Source organism: Triturus cristatus, chromosome 4_2 (assembly GCF_964204655.1).
Source record: "Triturus cristatus chromosome 4_2, aTriCri1.1, whole genome shotgun sequence".
Taxonomy (NCBI): domain Eukaryota; kingdom Metazoa; phylum Chordata; class Amphibia; order Caudata; family Salamandridae; genus Triturus; species Triturus cristatus.
In genome coordinates, this window is record NC_140586.1 from 487,158,655 (window position 1) to 487,172,115 (window position 13,461).

The window sequence follows — 13,461 nt, forward strand, 5'->3', positions numbered from 1 at the left end:
CACTACAAGGGCTATAGACGTAGGGCCTGATTCCGATACAGTTAGGAAATCTTCCCGATTGAATCGGTTTGTAAATGGTTTCCAACCAACTCGGATCGGGAAAGTCCGATCGACGGAGTATGATGCATCCGGATGCTTCCAGATATGATTTGGTTGGACTCCCATTGACTTCAATGGGAGCCTATATTCCTAACCGCATCGTAATCTGGCCCTCGGTCAGGAAGACACGTTCTCGATCCGATTTGGAAAGAGCAAATGCCTAGAGGAGGCTGTTAGAAAGGGTAGACGGACCGGGAGGGTCGGCCGAGGTCAGGAGGAGAGGTCTCCGGGGAGAGCCGTCTCCAGCGATCGTACAGACAAGTGACTCCCCCCCCACAGACAGACACCCCACAAGGATAAGATTTAGTGTTCTTTATATGCACTTCTTAAGGTACGATGAAATAGTACAAGGAGGTCTGGACTCAGGGGTCCCCTCGATTTAGGTCTCTTGGGATAGGGAAGGGGAAGCGGGACAGTCTGTTTACCAGTCCGGTAGTTCGGATGAGATGATGGTTAGCCCACAATCCTCGAGCTTGGTGGTGTAGCTGGTACGGGCCGCGGCAGCGCCAGCAGGTCCCGGTAGAGATGGTCGAGGTACGGTCCGCGGCAGCGCCAGCAGGTCCCGGTGAAGATGGTCGTTACAACGGGCCGCGGCAGCGCCAGCAGGTCCCGACGAGGATGGAGGTTGCAGAAGGCCGCGGCAGCGCCAGCAGGCAGGACGATAGTTCGCAAGATAGGGCTACGGCAGCGCCAGTAGTCCGTCAAGGCTGAGTTCTCTCGGTGTCTCTCGACTCCAGGATACAACTGCCTTCCTGCTCCGGAGTTGCCCCAGTTATAGGGCAGGCGCTCTTTGATGTCCGGACCCTCGCACTTGGAGGTCGGAGGGCCCGGGATGAAGGTGTCCAGACACCCAGCAGGGGGTGGAGCCAGCGCCTGGGGGAGCTGGAGGCGATCGGCACCTGGCGGGGGAAGAGCTCTTGACACTTCGTCCTCCCATTGACCTGCCAAGTGGTCCGCTCACCTCCCGGGTGGATGGTGGTGCCGGGATGTCGGGGCCGGTCAGGCCCGGAGTTAGGGTCGGGGCGAGGCCACGCGGCCTCGTGGTGCAGGGCCCAAGATGGCGGCTTGAACCGGCCGGGGGAGCCGGTGGGGCTGGGCCCCATGATGAGTAGAGGTCCGAGGGCAGAAGATCCGTCGGGAGCCGGGGTACAGGTGCTTTTCGTGGGTTATGCCTTGTGGGCCGGAGCTCGGGCCCTGTCGTGCGGGGAGGGAGCAAGCCCTTCGTGTGGCCTGTCCAACATGCGTCCCCCCCAGCTGAAGGCGGGGAGAGTCACCCATCTCCTTGGGGACTCTCTTCGTCGAGGCGGAAAAAGCGGGACAGGCCATCCGCGTTGGCGTGGTCTTGGCCTGGTCGGTGCTCCACAGTGAAGTCCATTCCCTGCAGGGAAATGGACCAGCGCAAGAGTTTTGGGTTCTCCCCCCGCATCTGCATCAGCCACTGCAGGGGTCGATGGTCGGTTTGTACCCGGAAGTGGGTACCGAAGAGATAGGGCCGGAGCTTTTTGAGGGCCCACACCACTGCGAAGGCCTCCCTCTCGATGGTGCTCCAGCGCTGTTCTCGGGCCAGGAGACGTCGACTGATGAAGGCCACCGGCTGGTCATGACCTTCGGGGTTTAACTGAGAAAGGACGGCTCCGATGCCGTGGTCGGAGGCGTCGGTCTGTACCACGAATTCCCGACTGTAATCGGGGGCCTGGAGCACAGGGGCTGTGCACAGGGCGGCCTTCAGCTTCTCGAAGGCCGCTTGACTATCGGGGGTCCAGTTAATCCGCTTCGGTTGGTTCTTGGACGTGAGACCCGTGAGGGGCCCCACGATGCTGCCGTAGTCCTTCACGAACCGCCGGTAGTAGCCGGTGAGCCCCAAGAAGGCTCAGACCTCGGTCTGGGTGACGGGGGGCTGCCAGGACTGGATGGCAGCAATCTTAAGTTGTAGCGGGGCCACCAGCCCGCTTCCCACTTGGTGCCCCAGGTAGGTCACAGACCCTTGGCCAATTTGGCACTTGCCGGCCTTAATTGTGAGGCCGGCCCGCTGGAGGGCCTGTAGGACCTCTTGGAGGTGACGGAGGTGGTCGGGCCAGTGGCGGCTGTATACAGCGATATCGTCCAGGTAGGCAGCGCTGAACTCTTCGAGCCCCGCCAAGACCTGGTTCACGAGGCGTTGAAACGTGGCGGGGGCATTCTTCATGCCGAAGGGCATGACCTTGAATTGGTAGTGGCCATCGGGGGTAGAGAAGGCTGACCGTTCCTGAGCCCTGGGTGTGAGGCCGATCTGCCAGTAGCCCGCTGTTAGGTCGAAGATACTGAGGTAGCGGGCGGCCCCCAGCCGGTCGATCAGCTCGTCTGCTCGGGGGATCGGATGAGCGTCGGTCCGGGTGACAGCGTTCAAGCCCCGGTAGTCGACGCAGAATCTCAGTTCAGGTGCGGTGCCGGGGGCAGCGGCTTTGGGGACCAATACAACCGGACTGGCCCAGGGACTGTCCGAGGGCTCGATGACCCCGATTGTGAGCATCTTGGCCACTTCCTCCTGTATGCAGGCCCGTACCCGATCTGGTACGCGGTAGGCCCGGTGTCGGACAGGGGGACTGTCCCCGGTGTCCACGTCGTGCAAACACCAAGGGGTGACCCCGGGGGTGAGGGAGAACAGGGTAGCGAACTGCAGCAGGAGGTTCCGGCAGCCCTGGCGTTGCCCCGAAGTGAGGGCGTCAGAGAGCCGGACCCCGTCCACGGAGCCGTCATTCTCCTGAGTCTTCAGAAGGTCCGGGAGGGGTTCGGAGTCTTCCTCTGCCCCACTGTCCGTAGCCATCAGGAGGCTGAGTTCTGAGCGCACAAAGTGTGGTTTGAGTCGGTTGGTGTGGAGGACCCGAAGGGGGTTCCGGGAGGTCCCCAGGTCGATGAGGTAAGTGACGGGGCTTTTGCGCTCAACCACTTTGAAGGGCCCCGTCCACTTATCTTGCAAGGCACATGGTTCGGTGGGGGACATCACCCATACTTGTTGTCCAGGCTCGAACTCAACGGAGGAGGCATTGTGATCATACCACCTCTTCATGTCCTCCTGGCTGGCCTCGAGGTTCGCCTTGGCCATCTCTCTGAAGCGCCGGGTCTGATTGCGTAGGGCCAGGAGGTATTTGAAGACGTCTGGAGGGGTCTTTAGGGGGGCCATCTCCCAACCTTCTTTTACTAGGCTGAGGGGCCCTCGCACAGGGTGCCCGTACAGGAGTTCGAAAGGGCTAAAACCGAGGGACTTCTGGGGAACTTCTCGGTAGGCGAAGAGGAGGCACGGGAGTAGTACATCCCACTGGCGACGGAGGGGCTCTTCCAATCCCCCAATCATCCCCTTGAGAGTGCGGTTAAAACGCTCCACTAGTCCGTTCCCTTGGTGGTGATAGGGGGTCGTGAATCTGTAGGTGACCCCGCATTGTTGCCAGAGGGACTTCATGTATTTGGATATAAAGTTCGTGCCTCGGTCGCTGACGACTTCTCGGGGGAAGCCTACCCGGGAGAAGATCCCCATTAGGGCCCGGCCAACCACCGGAGCTGTCACGGTCCGTAGGGGCACCGCCTCGGGGTAGCGGGTGGCATGGTCCACCAGTACTAAGATGAACCTGTGTCCTTGTGCCGTGCGGGGGTCCAGAGGCCCCACAATGTCTATCCCCACCCTCTCGAACGGGGTGGTGACCACAGGGAAGGGTTGCAGAGGGGCTTTCAGCTTCCGACCACTCTTCCCGCTGGCTTGGCATGTGGGGCAAGATCGGCAGTGGTTCAGGACGTCGTTCCTCATTTTCGGCCAGAAAAAGTGGGTCACTAGGCGGCTGTACGTTTTGTCCTGGCCCAGGTGTCCAGCCAGGGGGACATCGTGGGCCAGGTTGAGCAGAAAGTCTCTGAAGCGGAGAGGTACCACCAGTACTCGACCGGCCCCCAGCTCGGCGATTCTTTGCTCGCTGTATAGCAGGTCGTTATCCCAGTAGACCCAGTGAGTTCCGGTGGAGTCCCCTGCGTTCTGGGCGCTGGCTTGTTGGCGGAGTCCCTCGAGGGAGGGACAGGTCTTTTGTTCCTGGCGGAACTGTTCTTGGGTGGGCCCCCCTTCTTGACGCCACTGAGCCAGGTCAGGAAGGTTCTGGGGTTGCGCGTCCCCTTCGGTCGTCGGGTCTGGGAGGCTGGCCTCGTCGTTGTCTTCTACTGGGTCGACCGGGGGCGGAGGTGCTGGCCATTCCGGTTCTTCTGATCGGGGGACGGCACGGGCGGCCCTGGACCGGGTGGTTACGCAGGCCCAGTCCGGGAGGCCCAGCATCCCCAGGTGCTCTCTTCTCTCAACGGTGGCCCACGGGGAACTCTCGAGGTCATTCCCCAGGAGGCAGTCCACGGGGGCATCGTCCCGGACCGTCACCTTCAACAGGCCGGAGACCCCTCCCCATTCGAACGGGACGCAGGCCATTTGACACATACTCTCAGAGTTGTCTGCCGAGCGGACGGGGCAGAGAATGTTCGGCAGGATCTGCTCGGGCTTCACCAGGTGACAGCTGACGGCCGTCACACTGGCGCCTGTGTCACGCAAGGCCTCGGCTCGCTGTCCATTAATGGTCACCCACTGACCGTATTTCCTGGTGTTAGCGGGTAGGGGAGCCCGTGGGACCATGTCTCTTCCCCCTAAGCACGCCAGGACCATGGCGGCCGGTTCCCACTCTTGCTGGGCCGGCTCATACTCTTCTGGTTCCCCCGATAATCGCTCTTCCCCCAGGGCGGCGGCAGCTACCTGGCGGGGCTTGGGTGTTTGGTTCTGCGGGCAGCTCGGGTCATTGGCGTAGTGGCCGACTCGCTGGCATCGGTGGCACGTGACGTTGGCTCGGAACCCAGGACGCCACGGGGGGTTGCCCCGGCCGGCCGGAGGCGGGGTGCTGGCCACGGGTGTTGCTGGCAAGGCGTCTCTCCCTCGCCCCTGGCCCCCTCCTCCTCCCCGAGGACGGTGCTGGCCTGGGTTGCTTCTGTTCTGTTCGTGTGGCCCCCTCCGGCCCACTCGGGTGCTTTCCCATCGGTCAGCTTCGGCGGCGAGCTGCCGGGGGTCAGTCAGCTTACTGTCGAGGAGGTGCTGCCTGAGCTCGACGAAACAGTTGTTCGACAGGTGCTCCCATACCATAAGGTTAAAGAGTTGTTCGTAGGTGGTGACATGGCTCCCCTTGATCCAACCCTCGAAGGCACGGCTAAAATAGTTCACGTATTCTACCCAAGTTGTACCTGGGATCCGGGTGCAATCTCTGAACCTCTGGCGGTACATCTCGGGTGTGAGGCCGTAGCGGGTGAGGAGGGCAGCCTTCATGTGGTCGTAGGACGACATTTGGTGCTCTGGGAGCTGCAGTAGGGCATCGCGACCCTCGTTGACAAACCTCCCCCAAAGTCCGGCTCCCCAATCACTCCGGTCGATCCGGTGGGAGGTCATGGCGATCTCGTAGGCTTTAAACCACTGTTGTATGTCGTCTTCTCGGACATACTCGCGGACAACATCCTTGGGGATGTGGACTTTTTTCTCGATTGGCCCCGGGGTGTGTGGCCGCTCAGGCACCCCCAGTTCTTTATTCTGTTTCCGAAGTTCTATCTCCGCTAGTTGGCGCTCGTGCTCGAGCGTTATTTTTTTCTCCTCCAGCTCTCTCTGTCTCTGCTTCTCTTCTCGTTCTTCTCGGAGCCGCATATGCTCGAGGTTGAGTTTCTGTTCAGCTAACTTGAGTTCCCCATCCATCTTGAGTCGTGCCATTTCCAACTCGTGCAATCTGGTTCTTTCTCTTTCTCGGATCTCCTCCTGCGAGAGGCCCGTTCCCCGCTCCTCGGGAGCCGTGGCGTTCCCCTCTGGTGTGATGCTGCTTTGGTCGGAGGGTCCGGCGACCCCAGTTTCTGTCCACGACTCTAGGGCGTGCTTTAGATCATCCTTGGTACTCGGGCCGGTGGTAGCAATGCCAAGTTCTATGCAGAATTGTCTCAATTCGCGGTGTTTGTATTCTTCTAACTTATCCATTTGGAATTTCTCGGTGGAGCTGCTATCTTTGGCTGACATCGTGTTTTTGTCGTGGGGTGAGCTACTCTCTGTACGATTACGCGTTGATTCGGATCGCGCCGCTGGCCACCAATGTTAGAAAGGGTAGACGGACCGGGAGGGTCGGCCGAGGTCAGGAGGAGAGGTCTCCGGGGAGAGCCGTCTCCAGCGATCGTACAGACAAGTGACTCCCCCCCCACAGACAGACACCCCACAAGGATAAGATTTAGTGTTCTTTATATGCACTTCTTAAGGTACGATGAAATAGTACAAGGAGGTCTGGACTCAGGGGTCCCCTCGATTTAGGTCTCTTGGGATAGGGAAGGGGAAGCGGGACAGTCTGTTTACCAGTCCGGTAGTTCGGATGAGATGATGGTTAGCCCACAATCCTCGAGCTTGGTGGTGTAGCTGGTACGGGCCGCGGCAGCGCCAGCAGGTCCCGGTAGAGATGGTCGAGGTACGGTCCGCGGCAGCGCCAGCAGGTCCCGGTGAAGATGGTCGTTACAACGGGCCGCGGCAGCGCCAGCAGGTCCCGACGAGGATGGAGGTTGCAGAAGGCCGCGGCAGCGCCAGCAGGCAGGACGATAGTTCGCAAGATAGGGCTACGGCAGCGCCAGTAGTCCGTCAAGGCTGAGTTCTCTCGGTGTCTCTCGACTCCAGGATACAACTGCCTTCCTGCTCCGGAGTTGCCCCAGTTATAGGGCAGGCGCTCTTTGATGTCCGGACCCTCGCACTTGGAGGTCGGAGGGCCCGGGATGAAGGTGTCCAGACACCCAGCAGGGGGTGGAGCCAGCGCCTGGGGGAGCTGGAGGCGATCGGCACCTGGCGGGGGAAGAGCTCTTGACACTTCGTCCTCCCATTGACCTGCCAAGTGGTCCGCTCACCTCCCGGGTGGATGGTGGTGCCGGGATGTCGGGGCCGGTCAGGCCCGGAGTTAGGGTCGGGGCGAGGCCACGCGGCCTCGTGGTGCAGGGCCCAAGATGGCGGCTTGAACCGGCCGGGGGAGCCGGTGGGGCTGGGCCCCGTGATGAGTAGAGGTCCGAGGGCAGAAGATCCGTCGGGAGCCGGGGTACAGGTGCTTTTCGTGGGTTATGCCTGGTGGGCCGGAGCTCGGGCCCTGTCGTGCGGGGAGGGAGCAAGCCCTTCGTGTGGCCTGTCCAACAGAGGCCTTCCTAACCGCATCGTAATCGGGCTGTAGGTGGGAATGCTTTACTAACCGCATCAGAATCGGGCCCTAAATGTACAACTTGCATTTACACAATTATATATGTACATGTACACATCAAGAAACGCTGTCATGCTTTCATAGTGTAATGTAGAAATCACATACTGTCACAGTGGCTAACCTCGTATGAAAAAAACGCTCCAAAACTCCCTGCGTGGACATTTTACTTTCAGTAGTGCTGGTCAGTTCTAAATACAGAACTTGGCCTCTGACCCTTAAACCTGTTGTCCCCCGTCTGAGCAAGGCTATTCCCCTGCGGCCTTTACAATTCAAAGTACCTCTCGAGAAGCATGATTGAAGGGCATCCCTGCTCTGTGCCTGCGTGCTGATAATTTTTTTAAGGTAGGATGAAACTTTTGCTGTCTTATTTTTTTTTATTTGGGTGCACCGTGCTTTTCTAGCACCTAAAGAACTTGCTCAAAATGTCAGCTTTCAGAATGCCATAATGCGCCCAGAATTCTTGTGCACAGAGGCTTGCAATGTAATTCACATGTCACTCTGTACAGCTACTCTTTGCATGACTTTTAATAGCCTTTGTATTTGACACTGCAGCCATTAGGCCATACTACATTTTACGCTTGTCACTAAGAGACAGTAATATTGGCGTAGTTAGATAAACTAATATTAACCATTTTAATTTGGTGCAACAACATATTTTAACTAGTTGGAGATAGAAATCTTAATGTGCACATTGAAATCTGAATACATACTTTGCACAGGGTAATTTTCTACAGTGCTAAATACTATTACATTTTGATAGTGATGTTATTAGACATTATAAAGACCATAATAATGCAAAAACAATTTTAGTGCAATGATTTTTAATAATTTATTTTTATGTAGTCATTTTTTAGTAATGATCACTAACACTTTCGTTTTTTTCTACATATGAAAAGCAAGTCTCATTCCTTTCCTTTTGTCTTTAAATGCTTTATAATACTCATAGAATTTCCTTTGAAGCTAAGCACAGAAGCTTTACTGAAACACAAAAAATGTGTTTCACTTTGTTTTTTAAAAAAGCAGTAATTATTTACCATCAGAACCACAGATGTGTTTTTTAGGAAAGCAACAAGAAAGAAAGTCCTTATTTTTATCCTTTCTGTTTTATCCACAATCATGAAGCTGTATTTCTAACTTTCAAAATTAGTAGTCTGTAATGCACGTGTTTTAAAACCTAGTTGCAACTGTGTCAGCTGTGTTTTATGACCTCTGCTCTGACAGACAGCTTCCTTCGGACAGACAACTTTGAGCAGCTGTTAAAAGCTCTCTTTCTGGCGCTGGGAATGAGCACGGTTCATTCTATTTAAAACCCAGGCATTCCAAGCCAGTCAAAATCTATCGTTGGCAGTGTGGTAAAAGAAGGTTGCTTTTATTTTAGCAGCAACCAATTACTCAGTGTTAGAAATGGCGATTTCTGGTTGGCTGAGGCTTGCGCCAAAGCCAGGCAGAAACCACCACTCTAGTCAGGGCTGGGGAGTTACACGCCAAAGATAACCCCTGCTCACCCCCTTGGTAGCTTGGCACGAGCAGTCAGGCTTATCTCTGAGGCGATGTGTAAAGCGTTTGCGCGCGCACCCAGCAACAACACCCAAGGCCCACCACAAAGGAAACTCCACACAAGGTATTCTATAAAAATAACCTTTGTATTATACACAACACATTAGATAAAAACGCACACTTTACAATGTGCCAACAGGCACGGGCAGAATTTACAAGGGATTATGTACAAGACAGGGCCACCTGGACCACTGTCAGGAATTAGCACTTTTTGGAACGTAACACAAAAATATATAAGATCACTGTAGCACAAAAATAATATGTATAGCACACAACCAGTACTTACTGGTATCGGGGAAGTACCACCTACGTAACCCTAACTACTTTAGGAGACTGTTACGCAGGGAACTAGAACCTCACTAGCACCACCTGTACTAGGAGAAAGCAACAACCACCTACGTATCACAATACCTGTAGGGGTAATAGAACGTTACACATGATGCCTAAAACATTCAGAGGTGTAGAGCAATGGCACATGACGCATCAAAACACATTCAGAGGTGCAGGTAGGAACACACATGATGCATAAAACATTCAGAGGTGTAAAAGCAATGGCACATGATGCATCCACACACATTCAGAGGTGCAAGTAGGAACACAATTGCGCAAAACTCACATGCCACCACCTGTGGCAGTCCCTGGGCCAACTGGCCTGGAAGGGGCTAGGACGCCCTGCGTTCAACACAGTCAGGCTGCGCCAGCTGCGCAGACTAGAACAAGAATGGTCCCCCACCTAAACGTGGCAGCTGCCCACTAAGTGCTGGGCAGCTGGAAAACGAACTTCAGGCACTGCGTGCCTCTGGAGCCCTCTCTGGGCTTTGACCATTCAAAAATATGCCCCCTAGAGCCTTCGTGGCTCAGCACAACGTTGGAGCCTCACTGGGCTCTAGAAACAATGTGCCAGCTTTTGGAGCCTCACTGGGCTCGAGAAACAATGTGCCAGCTTTTGGAGCCTCACTGGGCTCTCTCGCAGTACCCCCGGTCGTTGGAGCGTCAGCGCTCTAAATAGGCATGCCCCCTCTCGTTGGAGCCTCCCGGGGCTCGTGAGCACAGCCCCCCTGCACCCCCCCAGCAGATGCGCGGAGTCCCCCAGCCCTCTAGGCACTCACCGGCTGCTCGGGGGACTCCCGCGTCGTCTCCGCTCTCCGGGGAAGGCTCCGAGGCTTCTTGACACCGCGGAAGGGGCAGGCACCGACAACGTGCCTCGCGCCCCCTCCGTACCAGGTCCTGCCGCACTCCTCTCTCGGGTCCAGCGCGGGGTGGGCTCCCGCCTGGACCTCCACTCTTCCCGGGCACTTCTCCTCGCTGCACAGGAGCGCGGGGTAGGCTCCCGTCCGCTTCCTGTTTCCAAGTTCCGCCCCCGTCTCCACGAAGGCTGCCTGACTTCCGGGTTTCCTCGGCCCGGGCTGCAGCGGTGATCGGAACCCTCAGCAATAAGAGGGGTAGGCTCCCTCGTACATGCAATCCTCGGCGGGGTAGGCACCCGCCGCAGCGATAAGCAAATAAGCAGGGTGGGCACCCGCAAGCCGAATCAAAGCGCTTCACAGCGCTACAAGGTGAGCCAGCGCTCGCAGCGCTACAAAGGATCCTCAGAGCGCTCCCAGGCTCTGAGAGACAGCCAGTCCAGGAAAACAGCGCGCACAGCGCTTACAAAGTTCAGGAAGCGCTCCCAGGCGCTATGGATCACCAGAAAGGTCCAGCAAAGAGTCCTCAAAGAACAGGGGGCACAGGCTGGGCCCAGAGCCAGCACACAGGGCCCTCCAGCAGGGAGGCAGTCCCCAGTGGCGGTCTCTCCTGGCGCCCAGCAGCAGCAGGCCCCCCCTCAAGTGGATCCTGCAAGAGAACAACTTCTGTGGGGACACAGCCCCATTTTTATACAGTCAAATCTTTTGTCTAAGGTGCAGGGAAGGGGCGAACCAGTTCCAACAGGTTCCTGAGCACTTTGTTTTGCTCAGCCCCTCTCCCTATTCACTGGCAGGGCTAGGGTCATTAGACGCACCACAGGGGCCGGCGCCAGCATTGTGTGGGGGAATCCCTGTCCTATTCAGGACCCAGGTACACTCCTCCCCAGCCATCAACATGCTAACTCCCCATTCACCACTGGGTGACTCCTCCTGACTCTGGGGAATTCCCTAGTCCGTCACCTGACCTCACCAGCCAATCGCCAGACAAGCCACACATTTCAGACTGCACACTGAAGTGCCCACTTCTAGAAGTGGCACTTCCACACCAGGTACATGCACGCCGCACACATCAACGCGCAGCATTCACTCCCACGAGTCCGCACATACCAAACACGGGCCTGCACACCCCACGCATCAGGAACTACCGGGACACATACATTCCCCCATGCATTCCTATGGGAGGGCAGGCCAACCTCACAACACGCACGCACTTTACCCTGAGACACAGCGGTAAAGTGCGCAGAAACCAAAATCTTTTACACCAAGTCACAATATTAAGCAAAAAGTCTCGGGGTGAACCGGCCAGAAGGGCCAAGTCCAACACAACCCCCTTCCAGCCAAAACGCAGGGTAGACCAATCACCACCGTGATGGACTTCCCTGCTTGGGGCGATAGAACACGGACGCGGGCCCGCCACTGCCGGGACACCCTCCTGTTCTACGCCACGGTGAACCCCTGGGGTTTCTCCTCAAACCACTCTCCGGACCAACTGGGCTACCCCACTGGTACTCCCAAGCTGTCCGCGGCCAAGACCAGGCCCTAGGCCACCCAGGTGCCACTGGTCCTTGCCTAACCACAGAGTGGGGGGTAGTAACCCCTGGCACATAGCAGCCATTCTCCACTCTACCCCTCATCAGGGCAGTTCTAAACTGCCACTGATCCTCCAGCCTAGGGCCCGTACCCTCAGGCTGACCAGAAGTCGCGGGTGAGGCTCTCCTCCCCCTACCTCTTCTCCTAGGGTTCCGCCCTCTCCTCCCTTTGAGAGGCACCCTCGTAACATACCTCACCAACCAGCTCAGGACCCCTCCCTGAGAACTGGTCTACCAACCTAGGGTTTAACCCCTCAGGTTGCACCGGGGTCAGAGGTGGGCTCTCCCACCCTCTGCACCCCCTTCCAGAGTCCTGCTCCCTACCAACTGGGGCGGTCCCTCTAGAAGAAGAACCGGTCAGGACACTGGTTACAGTAGTCAGACCCTTCAGGTCAGGCTGCTCCTGAACCTGGCCTTCCAACCTCCGGTCTAAAACCTTCGGTGGAATAATTGCCTGGCACTCCAGGACTTCTGGGGACTTACACGCCATCCCCCTGAGGCTGACACATGACCCATGTGTCGTGTGACTGTCTGTCTGGCGCAGATCTCCCGTCCCCTGTCCACCTGACAGTGCGCAAAGACCCCCCAGAACAGAAGTGGCGCCACCCGGGTCCCCCCAAGAAGATCTAGCCCAACTGGCTAGTCCCTGGTCCACTGGTGCACCCACTGGGAAACTCATCCCCCAACCACTCCTCACGCTGGACTCCTGTACCCTCCCTACCGGAGCGGTACTGCCAGCCTCTAGAACCACAGGAGCCCTGCTTACAGGCGCTCCAGGTCCTCTACTCACTAGGTGATCCTCCTCAAATGGGCTAACAGGACAGCCTAGGTCCCCAACTTGGTGTTCCCTCACGAAACCATCCAAGTCCTGAGGCAGGGTTTCGTACGTCTGGGGACCCTCAGTCACCCACTTACTCCTGCTCCACTGAGCCAGGCCGTAAGCCCCTACACCCTCCTCGCTACACTGGGACCTAGCTGGGCTACACGGAGCCTCTTCCACCACGCTGGGCTGGAAGGTACCTGAACCACAACTTGAGTCACTCCCTAATGACTCCAGAGAACCTTTAGCGCTTTCCCAGCGCTCCGCTTCCTCTGCCAGCGCCCAAGGACAAAAGTAGTCATACCTCAACAGGTGCTGGCGCAACCCTGGAGAACAACTACTGAGCATCTGCTCTTTGACAATCATTTTGAGCACTATATCCAAATCCTCTTCCGTGTTGACCTCCAGCCAGTCCCACAGTGCCTCATGACAGTCATCCACAAACAACCCCCACGGCTGGTGAGACGGTTTTCTACTGCCCCTGAACTTCAACCTATACTCCTCCTCTTGGGAAACAGGTACCAGACTCGGGGAACTGGGCGTGGGACTTGTCGCACGGGACTCTATTTCGCTGCCACCACTGGACTCAACCCTCCCTGGGGAGCCCAGAAAACTACGACTGCGCGCAGGCGATAATCTACTCTCCAGCACTGATTTCTCCCTGGCGAAGGCCCTCTCAGCCTCCGCCATCCTCTCCTGCGCTAAGACCCTCTCGGTCTCCAGCTTTTTCTCTGCCATCGTCAGCTGCGCCATCCCCCAGGCATGCTCTAACCTGAGCTTCTCCATGGCCAGCTGATGCTCCCTCTCTTCCCTCCTATCCACCCACTCCTCTGGGGACAGGGAAAGGGATGGGGTGCTGCTCCTGACACTGGACCCAGCAAGGGACTCCCTATCTATGGGGTCTCCACTCTCTACTGACGTCCCTGTCAGGTAACCTTCCTCCTCCTCAGATTCCTCAGGGCTCTCCT